We start from the raw sequence: 8464 nt of genomic DNA, 5'->3' as shown, positions 1-8464 counted from the left end.
AATGCTGGCCAAGGGAAAAAATGCTCAACTCAGGGATTGGAGCCCTAATGTTGGCTAAAGGGAAAAACGCTCAACTCAGGGATTGGAGCCCTAATGTTGGCTAAAGGTAAAAACGCTCAACTCAGGGATTGGAGCCCTAATGTTGGCCAAGGGGAAAAACGCTCAACTCAGGGATTGGAGCCCTAATGTTGGCTAAGGGTAAAACGCTCAACTCAGGGATCGGAGCCCTAATGTTGGCTAAAAGAAAAAACGCTCAACTCAGGGATCGGAGCCCTAATGTTGGCTAAGGGAAAAACGCTCAATTCAGGGATTGGAGCCCTAATGTTGGCTAAGGGTAAAAACGCTCAACTCAGGGATTTGAGCCCTAATGTTGGCTAAAGGCGACTAGGGGATGGAGGCCCTATGTCTAAAAGGCGCAACTCAGGGATCGGAGCCCTAATGTTGGCTAAAAGGAAAAACGCTCAACTTAGGGATTGGAGCCCTAAAGTTGGCTAACAAAGTACCAGGTTGGTATTGGGAATTCTAAACTATCATCATTTTTTGGATTTTCTTCTTATCTCTTTTTTTTTTCATTTTTTCATTTTTTTTTGTAAAAATGCAGGAAAGAATTTGGAGGAGACTTCCCTTTTAGATTGATTATTGCTGCAAAGCTGTTTCTAGCACTTGCACATTTCTTTTCCTTTTTGGTTGCACCAATTTCTTGCACGGTTGCTTTGGATTGCACCTGTTTCAATTTTTCAAACAAAGAACAATTGTTAGTTTGAAACGGTGGTTGGTTTTGTGGCCTTGATTGTTTTTGATCACTTGATCTCGACCCAGCTTCTTTGACGAAGATCTCAGTTGCAACTGCTTGTTTACTGAGGACCAATTTCATTTCAGGCCCTGAGAACCTCTGGTTTCTTCCAGATTTTGCCATGACGGTTGGTTGGTGGAACTCAACCTTTTCGACTTTTTTTTGCCTTCGTAGGCCTTTCCTTTCTGACTTCCTTTTCTTTTTTTCTTTTTTCTTTTATTCTTTCTTTTCTTCTTTTTTTTTCTTTTCTTCGGAACATTGGGGAACTTTTGGCTCCTCAAACATTGCTGCAACGGCTAGTCGCATGGGACTTAACCTTTCCAACTTTATTTCGCCTTCGTAGGCCTTTCATTTCTGGCTTCTTCCTTCCAACGTTAATTTCAGATCATTTTAGTACCTTGGCTTTTCAAACTTTCGTCGAGATGGTTGACCACGTGGGACTCAACCTTTTAAACTTCAATTGCATGTATAGGCACTTCGATTTGATTTTCTCCATCCAAGAGTTTTCAATTCCGGAGCATCGGCCGCCATGGCCAGTCCAGGTCGACTTGATGCACCTGCTGAGGTAGGGTGGTTTTTGCACATTGGCTCATGTCAAATGAGAACCCTGTAAATCAGTCTTGTGATACTTTCTTTGTCTTAGTTTCGGAACAATGTTAGACCGAAAGGGATTCAAAGAAAACAAACAATGGAATGGAGAATGAGTTTAAAACAAGAAGTGTCCCTTTCGGGGAAAGGAAAGAAGGACTTATCTGGAGTACATGCGGACTTCAATGAACATGACATGCCCTTAGGACTGGATGCCTGATCTGTGTAAATCGTCCGACTCTCAGAATTCATCACAACTTTTGCTTCAAAATTCGAGAAACCTTGCCAGGACTTCGTCGGTGCCAAGGGCGGTGAGGATCCTTTTTTCAATCAGGGGCGCCCTTTGCGGGTTTTCACGAACTGACCTCTTTCATTTCTCTTCTCGCCTTATAGTGCTCTTTGCGAGTTTTCACTAACAAGACTCTCTCATTTTTCAATTCTCTGCTTACCATCGCCTCATGGTGCCCGTGTGGGTTTTTACCAATAAGACTCTCTCGTTTTATTTCTCTCATTTTTATTGCATCAGATCCAAGTAGACGCATTCTCTGATCCTTGAACATTCTCACCGATTGATCGGAAGGACTTGAACAGGATTTGGGTAAAAAGGATTTGGATTGACATAAAACTTTGGAACCTTTCTGGCGAAACCGTCGCCGAACCATTATAACTTCTGCCCTAGTTTCACTTTTGGGGGAATTTGGATTTTTATTTTGGTGTGACTGAACCCCAGAGAGAGGCTGCCTACGTATCCTTTTGGAATCAAGTCGAACGTAGTTCAGGGAAACATTTTGTTTTTGGATTTTCTTTAGTTTTTTCTTCTGTTTTGTTTTCTCTTTCTTTTTCTTTTTCCTTTCCTTTTTCCTCTCTCTTTTTTTTCATCATCATTTTTTTATTTCATTTTCTTCCTCTTTTTTTTTGTATATATATATATATTTAATTTTTTTAATTCTTTTTAATGAGGTTAATCAAAGAAGGGTAGCAGGCTCAAAAGGTTAGCAAAGGGTTAAAGTGTTTGGGTAGCGAGAATGAAAGCCTTCATCATCCCAACCGGAGAACATTAATACTATATGGAGGATCAAACAGAGTACCTTTTGACTGCATTTGCATTGACAGTTGTTTTAGGGACATTTCCTTCGATGTGTCCCAAGTACAACGCGCTCATTTGGCAGTACTCTTGTTACCACGTATGGATCATTCCAATTTGGAGCCAATTTTCCTTTAGATTTTTCCATACCTTTATTTTATTTCCTTAAGCTTATCTTCATAGCAATCTAATTCCTGATTCATTATTTCCAAGTCTGATGGCATTTTAGGATCCGGGCATGAAGTCCGCAAGCATGTCATGTTATTGAAATCTGCATTTAAACAGAACTAAAAAGAGAGTAAGGAAAACGACAAGATTAAGAAAAGAGACATTCCTGGACAATGAAATATTAATTTCATTTGATTTTTTTGATTTTTTTTGTTTTTTATTTTTGATTTTTTGTTCAATTTTTGAAGATAGAAGGGTTTACATCGAAAATTAAGACAATAAAGTAAAACATCCCGATCACACGCTGAGATAATCCGGATGCAGAAAGAATAGCAAGACTGGTTACCGAGACTCCCGTCTGATTGGGGAACTTTCATGCTTGGCGACCATTTTTTGGCTTTTCTTCTGTCTCGGCAATGGCTGCAATGGCCTTCAGTGCCGGATCAAATTCCTCACCTTTACCAATCATTCCTGACTAATGGCCCGATGTTGTGGGCAGGCAACTGATTGTTCACATCAGGAGCTTCTTCATCGCAAAAAACGATTCTTTCCGCTTCAATCAAATCTTCAACTGCCCTTTTGAGGGTTCAACAGTCCTCTGTACTATGTCCCACTGCTCCAGAGTGGTATTCACATATAGCATCAGCTCGGTGCGAGGGGGACTCAGGGTTCGGCCGGTTCGGAACCACTGGCTGCAATAGATCTAGCCTGATTAGCTTTTGAAACAAGCTTGAATACGATTCACCAATAGGGGTGAACTGATTCTTTCTGAAAGGCTCTCTTGGGCGAGGATTGTACTGGGGAACATGTGGTTGGGGATTATATGGAGCTTAGATCGATTTTGTGTATAATGTTGTGGCTGCGGGTAAAATTGTGCGCTCATCACCGCATAGGGAGGCGGTGCCACGGCATAAGCATCATCCTGAAGGGGATAATAGTGTGGTGGGACGATAGGAGGCACATATGATTGGATGAATGAGCTGCGGGCCCCCCTCGAGTTTGACACCATCATGGCTCCCTCTTCAAACCCATTTTTGTTCATCAAACCCTCCAAACCATTCTGAGCAGCTTGTGATGTGGCCTTAAAGGCAGCATGACTCAAGATTCGGCCCGTTTTTAAACCGCCTTCAACCATTTCCCCAATTTTGATAGCCTCAGCAAACGACTTTCCCATAGCGGACATCATGTTCTGGAAGTAGTCCGCCTCTTGGGCCTGTAGATTGATAGTGACCATTTAAATTTCATCCATTGGAGGCTTTACCCTGGCAGCTTGCTCACGCCATTTGACAGCATATTCGCGAAAGCTTTTTGCGGTTTCCTTTTTCAAATTGGACAAAGTGTTTCTGTCGGGAGCGATGTCCACATTATACTGGAACTGGCGGATAAAATCTCAAGCCATATCATCCCACACATGCCAATGAATAATTTCTTGATCCGTATACCACTCAGAAGCGATTCTGATGAGGCTTTCCCCAAAATAGGCCATTAGCAGCTCCTCTCTTCCACCAGCACCCCTCAACTGGTTAAAGTATCGTTTCAGATGAGCGACAGGGTCTCCGTGCCCGTTGTACTTTTCAAATTTTGGCATCTTGAAGCCAGCTGGCAAGTGGACACGGGGAAACATACAGAGGTCAGAGTATGAGACACTCTTCTGACCACTCAGACTTTGCATGTTTTCAGGCTTTAATCCAGGCTCTTCATCTTCCGAGAAATTTCCTCTTGCTCGGGATTTTCAACGACCTTTTCTTGCTCCGTCGGGAGGTCATATTGCAGAGGTTGAGTGAAAGAGTATGGGGTCACATATGTTATTTTTGATTGAAGTTGTGGACCCTGAAAGGCGAACATTGGAGGTGCCTTGGAAACTGGCGCCTGGGGGCGAACCACAGAAAGCATGCCAGGATCATTGGAGGGCATTGAAGGGTGCCCGCATGGGATGAGTGGATTGGGCACAGGGGCGTTAGTAACCTCACCTGCGTTAGTAACCTCACCTGACCTGGGGATCAATTCAGAGAAACCAGGGATTGCACTTGGCGGTTCCCTACCATTAGACCAGGCGTCCCACATTTCCATTATGCGGAGATGCAACATCTTATTCTCTTGAGCAGCTACTGATTCTAGCTGCTGAATAGCCGGTGCCGGGCTATCCTCAGGATCGATAATTGGTAGATTGCTTGCGGAGGCCATCTGTGCCTTTGGATTTTGTGAAGGAGGGGAGGCTAGACTACCAACAAAACCAACCACCAAAACCTGGCTAGTTTGCACATCCAACAACCTTGTTAGTTTTGAAACATTTAACATATAGGATATCACACGTTGCGATGCAATGCACCTAACAGTTAAACGCTTCTACCGTGTGTTTGAACGGTTGCATGTTTCATCCCGGCCTTAACTCGCCTTTTTCATTCTGTACCACTTTCTTCATTTCTGCCTCTCTTTGATCACTCTTGATTTCTCATCTCGTTTTGCCGCTCATTTATTTTTTGGCACTCTCTTTTCTTTCTTTTTTTTTTGTCACTCTTTTTTTATTTTTTTATTTTTTTTTATTTTTTTTAACTCAATTTCTTTTAGTTTAATTTTCATTCAATTAATTCTATGGCTATGATCGAATCCGATGGGGATTGGCTACGTATCATGACGCCGCATGAATCAGATCTTGCGTAGTTCGGAAAGATTGGGAAATGGAATAAATTTTCTCTCTCCTTTCTTTATTTTTTTCGAAATGCTTTAAAAGAAGAAATGAATTTTTTTTTTGAATTTTTGATTTTTTGAAAGAAAGACTTCTAAAAAATTCAATTTGCTTTTGATTTGAATTTTGGAAATTTTAGAAGTAAAAAGAAAATATCTTTGTTTGATTTTTCCTTGTTTTATCTTTTTCTAAGGAAGAAAGAAATTATTTTTTTTTATTTTGGATGTTGCCTCTTAATTTTCGAAAGAGGGACTTTTTTTTTAAAGAAAAATATTTTGAATTTCTGAGCTTTTTATTTATTTACAAAACTACTTCTAAAGAAAAGCAAAAAATATTTTTGGAGTTCAATTTTTCCAAACTTTTTATGGACATTTACAAAAGAAAGACATCTAAAGAGTATTTTTTTGGATTTTTGTTTCTCATTTTTTTTTTGATTTTTTTTTTTTGGAAAAATACTTCAGAATGAAGGAAACCCGTATTTTGGATTTTGATTTTTATTGACTTTTTCTTTTTTCGTATGAAAGACATTAGAACGAAGGAAACCATATTTTTTTTTTAGTTTAAAAACTATTTTTTTTAATTTTCTAAGGAAAGATTTTTAAAGAAGGGACTAAAAGAAAATATTTTTGGATTTTTTGAAAATTGGGGTCGGAACCGATGTGGTTTGCCTGTGTATCTCACATCCGGTGAGAATCAGACGCGCGTAGTTTGGTTGAAAATAGCTAAAAAAATATTTTGAAAATTGTAATTTCTCATACCAAAATCTTTCAAAATTTTATTTAAAAAAATGGTATTTTATGAAAACTTGGAAATTTTCTCTTTCTCTATCCTTTGTTTAATTCTATCCTAAAGCTGGTCAACATTTGAGTGAAGCCTACCAAAACATATGGTACATAAATATGAACATATTGGTCCGAAAAATTGGTACCTGTCCTAGACGGGCCCGGCCCCTGTGCCGGGCCTCGCTAAGTCCAATGCACATGATGCAAATAAAGCATAGCCTACTAGGGATATGCATTGCTTGTGGCTTGTTCTTCTAAGTTTTCAAATCCTAAAGGAGATGGTATCTAAACCTAGCTTACCCGGACGGACAACCCGAGCCGAGGAGCGTTAAGCATCACCAGTAGTAGAACAGCATTGGCTAGCTAACGACGCCTAAACATGTGTGACTAAATCCTTCACCAAAAGCTGGTAGGCTAACTGGCTTTATCTTAAGACAGAAGTTTTGTGATGCTGGTAGGCAAACACAACATAACTACCTATCAGAAGACTCAGAGGGGTGCGAGAGAGGATACGATTTATATCACAGTTCAAATAAATATTAAAGCGGTAAATAAGCAACAAATAGCACATTAAGCTTCAAAACACAATAATATTCAAAACATGATAAAAGCCAAACAAAAATCAATATACAAAGCTCGAATTCTTAATTATTAATGTCCCTAGCAGAGTCGTCAGAGCTGTCACACCCCCTTTTTTTTTACCCCTCCAAAAGATAATGATGCGTTATATCATGGATTGTGGGTTTAAAGAGTTTTCCATTTGAAGTGACAAATTTGAGTAGGAATTATTTATTATTCAGAGTCGCCACTTGGAATTTGAATTTTTGGGTGTTCCAAGTCACCTTTTATTTGAATCCCTATTCAAAGGAAGATTTGACTCTTTTATTATTGGTTTGCGAAAACAAAGTCCGAATAAGGAATTCTGTTGACCGGGGAGAAGGTGTAAGGCATTCCCCGAGTCCCGTGGTTCTAGCACGGTCGCTTTATTGACTATATTTGGCTTATATTATTTTTTTATAACTTATGTTTTATTGGTTCTCATCTTTTATCTATGTCCGCTTTTATTGCTTGACTAAAATTTATGAAAAGGTTACCTTGAAATTAGTCACGTGTGTGAATATTTATTTTTTGTTACATATCACAATTATGCCACGGAGACCAATATAGCCATGATGTTTAATTATTTAAAGCGCACCCAAATAAACTAACGCACTTGAATTATTTTCATAAACTAATTTAAGATTATTGTAAGGTCAAGAGTTATGGAATTGTTTGTGGAAAAAGTGTATGATTTTAGATATTTGAATAAATAAACTATCATATACCAATACTCTACATCCCAAAAATTGAAACCTAAACTTATTAGTGTCCAAATCTTCCAAACTATTAGCAAGTTTAAATACTATATTTTCAGAAACATGATTAAGCGTATAACATTTAAGGATTGATTTACATTATTATTTATAAAGTTTAAAGATAAATAAATAAAATCACATAAAATAAGATTAAAAAATAGAGGGAAGAATAAACCTTTTAATGCAAGATTTCCAATTAAACGAGTTGCCAAGAATATGTACAATAACTCAGACGAACACCGAACAAGCATAAGCGAATATGATCATCAAAACCGGTGAACAGAGCTTCAACGGAATCCTCGACTTCGACCGTTAACAACACTCTTTGGCGTGTAAAAAGGGATGCTTTGAAGTATTTTTGTTGGGTTTTTTGGGGTGTTTAATTGCTGGAAATTTTCGAAATAAAGAGGAAGAAAGAATGACAGGAAATTGTCGTAGCGTAAAAGAAAAAAAAATTATTTTCTCTCAATTCTCTCCTTCTTTTCTCTCCTTCCTCCTCCTCTTTTTTCTCAAATTATCTCTTCTATTTATAGCCAAAAATTTCGAAAATTTTCAGATTTCCTTTTTATTTATTTTTATTTATTTTTAATTTTTTAATTAAAAGAAATCCCACATATATTTTACTTTTTCTTTTTTATTATAAAATAAATACCCACCTTTCTTTGCTTTTATTTTTTAAATTACAACTTTAATTACTTTTATTTTTTTAATTTTCCACTTTTTTCTACTTTTTATTTTTTAATTTTCCACTTTTCTTTTATTTTTTTAAAGAAAAGGCCACTTTCTTTTACTTTTCTTTTATATTTTGCTTTTTCTTTTTTTGTAAAATAAATCCCCACCTTTCTTTGCTTTTATTTTTTAAAGTACAACTTTAATTACTTTTATTTTTTAATTTTCCACTTTTTTCTACTTTTTATTTTTTAATTTTCCACTTTCTTTTATTTTTTTTAAAGAAAAGGCCACTTTCTTTTACTTTTCTTTTAAAAATTCAACTTTCTTTTACTTTTG

The sequence above is a fragment of the Nicotiana attenuata genome, unplaced genomic scaffold (assembly GCF_001879085.1).
Source record: "Nicotiana attenuata strain UT unplaced genomic scaffold, NIATTr2, whole genome shotgun sequence".
In the NCBI taxonomy this organism is placed as follows: Eukaryota; Viridiplantae; Streptophyta; class Magnoliopsida; order Solanales; family Solanaceae; genus Nicotiana; species Nicotiana attenuata.
Note: the sequence above shows the minus strand (reverse complement) of the source record.